Source organism: Mytilus trossulus, chromosome 7 (genome assembly GCF_036588685.1).
Source record: "Mytilus trossulus isolate FHL-02 chromosome 7, PNRI_Mtr1.1.1.hap1, whole genome shotgun sequence".
Classification (NCBI taxonomy): domain Eukaryota; kingdom Metazoa; phylum Mollusca; class Bivalvia; order Mytilida; family Mytilidae; genus Mytilus; species Mytilus trossulus.
This window is the reverse complement of record NC_086379.1, coordinates 39,769,151-39,776,383: the sequence shown is the minus strand read 5'-3', so window position 1 is coordinate 39,776,383 and position 7,233 is coordinate 39,769,151.

The following is a 7,233-nucleotide window of genomic DNA, read 5'->3' as shown; positions in this document are numbered from 1 at the left end:
GTGGTATTAATGTCAACAGTTGTTTACAGTGCCCGGGATTTCATATTAGTTAGGTAAGCGCGTGAACTACCACTGTTTTTATTTGTCCTGTGGTTGCTGACGGTATATGTTCTCCGACCGTGCAAGAGCTGTATAGCCAGTCAAGGTCGTTAAAAACTTCCATTTGTTGTATATGTTCGTTGTTGTTCTGCGGATTGCATATTGTGTCGACTTTAATAATATCCGATTGAGCCAGTTTGTGTGAACAAAAAAAAACGCATAATCAACGGCCAACTTTGTGTTATATTCTTAATCATTGTATAAAAAACTAACACGTAAGATATATTGGCAAATAAACTCAACACAGATACCAGGACTAAAATTTAAATATACGCCAGACGCGCGTTTCGTCTACAAAAGACTCATCAGTGACGCTCGAATTCAAAAAAGTTAAAAAGGTCAAATAAAGTACGAAATTGAAGAGCATTGAGGATAAAAATTCTTAAAAGTTTTGCCAAAACAGCGAAGTTAATTTACGCCTGAAATAGAAAAGCCTTATAAAGCACGTAAGGAAAATGAAAGAGATTACAAAAAATAAACAGAGCATAAAACGGGATTTATAAGTATCGAGCCACGTCAATTAAAAAAACACTTAACTCATCCAATAGAATCTTAAAGAAATACATCTAACAACTACACAGAGGGGACGTGGCAGGTTACTTGTACATCCCAGCAACAAAAAGATACTAAGCACATATTCGAGATTACGCGTAGTTAAAAACTGCATAGGTTTAGCCTGTAACAACTAATAATAACAATCATACACCTTAGAACTTATTCTGTTTGGTATAACATCGCTATAAGCTCAAGACTTAATTTTAAAACGTAGACACACCAAATAAATTCAAATGGTTCGCCCTCATTATTGTTTTTGGTAATCAGTTACACTAATTTGCGTCAAAATGTATGACTTGAACTTTGCAGCATCCTTTAATATGATCAGCATCTAGAAGTGTTTTGCCAGCGTTCTGGTATGGTCCTTAATACTTTGCTCACGGGTAATGCTTGCCAAACCAAGATACAATAGTACACCGTAAAAATGATATTATTAACGCTGGTCTTATAGTATTTATAGCTCTTCGTACACTAGACATGCTGACCTTGAAGAGGGTTGAAATTAGTTAATTGGATAATGCACACTTCATTTTAAATAACATTATAAGCCAACTGATGTCTTTGGAGTACGAGACGGAGTACGTTTGATATGTAATAATACATGGAAACACAAATCTTCAAATTGTTCATGGGAAAGTAATTTTTTGCAGTCAGTTTCATCAATATTATCTTGTTTTGAGTTTTTTTGGCATTTCTCTCTCATGTATGTCCATAGCATAACAATAACTGTTCTGTTAGGTGACGAGTTTTCAAATTTTGACATTATATCAAAAACATCCGTTTTAAGAAACTCATTTTCCTGAAGGTGAGAAGAGCAATACCTTGATCCTGTTGGTATTAATATATTACCATTAATAAACGCTTGAAAACGTGCATCAGATGATACCACAAGAAACTGTGGGCCTGTTTTTTTTTTACATACAACACATCTTGCATGACTGTTTGAGGCACCTAGTATACTAAGGCAAACAGACGGAGGACTTGAAAGCTGCTCTGAAGTTCTTGCAACTTTTGGAGGAATCAAGTCTTGATCACAGTCATATTGTGTAGTCCTGGCAACTTTGAGGGATCTACTTCTTTCTGCATTATAATATGTATGCATACAGTCGTTGCATTTTATATCATTCTGTGAAATATTTATAATAAACCATTTATTTTGCAAAAGCCGCTTTTGTTTGGTTAGATTATGTGGAAGTACAATGTAAAGAGTAGAAGTCAAAACTGTGAACAGAATCAAAAGGCCCATCTATAGCACGTAAAGACTTGCGGACTTCGCCCCTTTCAGCTTGCCATTTGATTAGGGACTTTTGTTTTGAATTTTCCTTGAGTTCGTCTTTTTTTTTTTATTATTTATAATTTTCACATGCAACATCTGCCTCAAGTTACACTCAATTTTTTTTAAATATTTTTTAATCTCACTTTTATCTAACAGTGGTCTTGTGCAATACCTGATCACATTAAAGTATAACTGATTATCAAACACAATAACGAGGACGAATCTTTTGAATTTATTTGATTTGTCTACGAAATAAATAGTTATCAAAAGTACCAGGATTATAATTTTATACGTCAGACGCGCGTTTCGTCTACATAAGACTCATCAGTGACGCTCAAATCAAAATAGTTAAATTAGTCTAGAGCTTACAGCGATGTTTTACCAAGTAGAATAAGTTCTATGGTGTGTGATGTTTATTATTAGTTGTAACAGGCTTTAACTTAACTTTTAACTGAGAGTACTCTCAGATATGTGTTAGTACCTTTTTGTTGTTGGGATGTACAAGTACCCAGCCACGTCCCCTTTGTGTATTTTTTTTGGGTGTTTTTCTCTGTGAATCCATGTTTTTTTGTCTGCGTCCCAAATTATAATCCGGGTACCGTTGATAATTTATTTTTCAATTGACGTGACTCGGTACTTATAAATCCCGTTATTGTGCTTTGATTAATTTTTATATTCACTTTTATTTTTCCTGATGTGTTTTTTCAATATTCCTTATGTGTTAAGTCTTTTAAGTGGATTATAACACAATGTTAACTGTTGATTTGGTTTGTTCACACTCAAAATTCATAACTGGAACAATCTTATTAAAGTCGACACAATATACCTTCCGCAAAACATCAACGAACACATACCATCAGCGACCATAGGACAAATTAAAACCAGTGATGGAGCTTAAACTTACGTATCTAATTTGAAATCTCGAACCATATATAATAATCTAAAGCCTTCGGTCACATCTTCACTCATATCTCGAATGGATAACTTTTTTTTTTTCAATCCGTTCATATCCGTTTGACGTCGTCGATATCCGTTTCATGTCCATTTAGCGTCAGTTTTATCCGTCGACGTCCATTCTGCCCGGTGGAAAATGTAAAGCATGTTCAAAACTTTCAACAGACGTCCAACGGATGAAGTGTCCTACTCCGTTGTTTCGTTTCCGTTACTTGTCCGTATAACATCCGTTGGAGGTCCGGTAAGCCTCTGTCACACATTGTCGGATAGCACGAATGGATGAAAATAAAAGTTGTCCGTTAACAAAATTGTTATCCGTTGGAAGTCCGTTGATGTTCTGACCGATTAAAACGGACGCATAACAATTGCATAACGGACAATCACCTATTATGCAACGTACGAGAAACGGAAAAATTAAAGGCGACAATAATAATACATGTAAATTGCAAATATATTCTCATCGGATTTTGTCAAATGCTTTGTCCGTTTCAGTGGGTGTCACATTTAAATGTTGTGTCGTTGTTCTCCTCTCATATTTAATGCGTTTCCCTCAATTTTAGTTTGTTACCCCGATTTTGTTTTTTGTCCACAGATTTACGAGTTTTGATCAGCTGTATACTACTGTTGCCTTTATTTACTGTGTAACTGGTTTTGGTTTGTTCTTCAAAATGCCGCCAACGAGGCGTGTCACTGTACTTTTCTATTCCAAATTCATGTTTGTAGTTTTGATGTTATATTTGTTATTCGCATCGGATTTTGTCTTACTTCGATTCGTCCAACTCGGGTTAACTCTAGTTGAAAGGTCAGTGCTAATGCGCATGTGCCCAACCGTTCCGAATCGAAGTCAAAACTCTTCCATCGAGTTGACTTTTATAATGGAGGTGAAAATTTTGTTTTTTGCTGAGCATTTAATAAAAAAATATTACAGTGGTTCACAAAGAAAAGTTCTGATCCTGTTTGCTTTTGAAAAATAGTTTGTTAGTGAGTTAAAAAAAATTGTTCAAAGAAAAACAATTAAATTCTATTTTATTTCTAACCACCACCGACAACTGATAATACACTCATCATAGATAGTCATACCAGGAATAAAATTAAGAAATAATTCCTTCGTGTCATGCTCTATGCTCATTTTAACATGGGTAGGCATTATATTTGTCGATATTTTACACTGAGCGTTAGCGAGTCATGCTCTATGCTCATTTTAACATGGGTAGGCATTATATTTGTCGATATTTTACACTGAGCGTTAAATATAATGCCTACCCATGTTAAAATGAGCATAGAGCATGACACGAAGGAATTATTTCGATTCTAATAGGACAAATACAGTATTTTTATAGGTCAAAGCGTACGAAAATACCGTAAAAATGTTAAGCTTTTCCCGTTTCCTCCCCCCCGAGGAGTTTGTGCATTACATTTCATATTTGATAAGTTTAAAAACTATGAGCTAGGTAAATATATGTTGTTTTATAAAATTATATAATAAAAATTTATGCTAGCTGCTTAAATGTATACATTTTAAAGGGTAGCGATGGAAATAACGTTAACATACACAGTAAGTTCGTGCGCATGTGTCAAACATATTTTTTATGCTCATTAGAACACGGCTTTGTTTACAAAGCGTAATAAGGACGTCATATTAGAATTTAATATTTACCCCAGACACGCGTTTCGTCTACAAAATACTCATCGGTGACGCTCGTATCAAAAATTTTATAAAAGATCAAATAAAGTACGAAGTTGAAGAGATTTGAGGACCAACAATATTGGCTGATTCCGAAATACAGGCAATAATAAATTCCCCTTGTCAGATTTTTTCTTCGGCAACTACTTGACGCCATCTTGACACTCGACTAAACCTGCCCCGACCAAGGGTGGATGTCGAGTTAACTCGGGTAGGTTCAAAAGGTCAAACTCGAAGGGTTCGGTTGTCAGTCGAGTAAACTCGATAGACCCTACTAACCCGAGTTTGAGGAATCGAAGTAGGCTCTTACTTAGTTCGTTAATGTGTGTGTTACATTTTAATGTTGGATCGTCATTTTCTTGTATTAAATGCGTTTCCCTTGGTTTTGGTTTATGACCCGGATTTGTTTTGTCTCGATTTATGAGTTTTGAACATCGGTATACTGTAAACCAGCTTATTTTCGCGCATACTTTATTTCGCGTTTCAACCCAGCTAGTCAACTTCGCGGGGATTTAATTTCGCGATTTTCCTATTTACTTAATGTAGTTTGATAGGGAAAGATCCAAGTTATTCCTTTTCGCGACGATTTAATTTCGCGTTATTTTTCTATTCGCGTAAGTCGCGAAAATAAATCGCTCACGAAATTTAGTTGGTTTACAGTACTAATGTTGCCTTTATATCTGGCCTGAATAAGAGCTGCTTGATATCGAAGACGTGCTCTTACTTTAAGATCGATTATGAAAATTAAGAATCTATTAATCTCAAGAAATCTGACATACCAATATATGGCATACCTGTCGCGATACTTTCAATTGTCATTTATCTGTTTCAGATTCGTTCATCATGCGTTTTACCTAGTGTTGTCAACGGTTAACCGTTTAAACGACCGAATACGGAATACTAAAAACAGGTTAACCGCACTTTTTTTAAATTTTTGATAGATTTGATATAAATTTGTATTGAAATCATTAAAATATTTATGTTTACTTTACAATTGTCGTCGTGGTAATTAATTTGACAGATCAATTGTCCAGCATATTGATTGCTATTGTTAATCCAAAAATATACAATTAATCAGAACTTGTCTCTCAGCTCGGGGCAAGATCTTAAGGTAACATAATCACTGGCCGAGTTCACTTCAATCTCTACAAGCGACTTTAGAGTTAATAAATTATCAGGTGACCGCACTCGAGTTGATATTCGGAACAAGTCTAAGTCACTCTAGGGTAAGGCCCTGAGCAAGCATTAAAAATTAAATATTCTCATTGGTTTGACGTCATTCAAGAGTTTCTCGAGTTTAACCCTGGCTCGGTGAGGGTTGGAACCAGAGTATGAGGGGTTAACTCGAGTGATTCAAGTATTAGTATACTTGTTTTTGACAGTAACTTTAAATCAGTGATACGATTAAGTTTTACTATTTATTTCATTTTGGTTCTTATATTATGTCGACCTACATCTGAATGAGGAATCTCCGTTGTTCAAGGCTTTGTCATACTTTAAACAAAATGCTAACTCAAAAATTGTGAAATGCAAACCAATGTGAATGTAATCAATGTATACTTGATAGTACGAGCTTTGGATTAATCATTCCATAGGTGCATGCTTGAAAACATGATCATGTTATGAGCCCCCTCCCTTATTACTATAAATCTCAGATTTTTTATATATATATATCACTTATTTGTATCATAGATTGCCTAACAATGTAATTTTAACACACTATTTAGTATGTAAATATAAGAATAAGAATGTTTAAAATATTTACAAAATGATGAAAATAAACGCAATATTTCGCTAGACCAACTAGCTTTATCAAGCGTGCTAATATACCATATGTTTACTCTAAATATGCATGATTACTATCAACGTGAATCTCGACTATAGATTATATATGGTACAAATAAGTGATATATATTAAAAAAAATGAGATTTATAATAATAAGGCGGAGGGACTGGGGGGGGGGGGGGGGGGGGGGGTAACAGGATTCTGTCCTCAAGCACCTATGGTTTTATCCGTTTTACGTCCGGTTGAAGTCCGTTTCTCATTCTTTCACATGATATCCGTTTTATCCGTCAACGTTCCGGTAGAAGTCCGTTGGTGAATTTGTCTACCAGACCTCTAACGGATGTGTAACGGACACGAAACGGACGAGTGCCGTACTAAACGGATACCTACCGGAAGTTCAACGGACACTACATCCGTTGGACGTCCGTTAAAAGTTTTGAATATGCTCAAAATTTTCCAACAGACGTCGATGAATAAAACGTACGCTAAACAGACATGAAACGGATATGAACGAACTTCTAACGGACATGAACGGATTGAAAAAAAGTTATCCGTTAGGCATCCGTTCGAGTTATCTGTTAATGTGTGACCGAGGCTTAAGACACATTCACCAACGGACTTCTACCGGACGTAAAACGGATGGGAAACGGACATGAACGGAAGGATAACGGATACCAACCGAATGTAAAACGGCTAAAACCTAATTGAAAATTTCGCGTCACTCACAAATTACACTTATTGATATGTCAGATTTCTTGAGTATCATGAACGTCTATAACTCATGATGGAGTAATAGGATGTCTTCACTATCAATCAGCTCTTGTTCAGGTCCGTCTAAACTTAAATGTTGCAAATATTATCCCACTTGTTGTCGAAAGG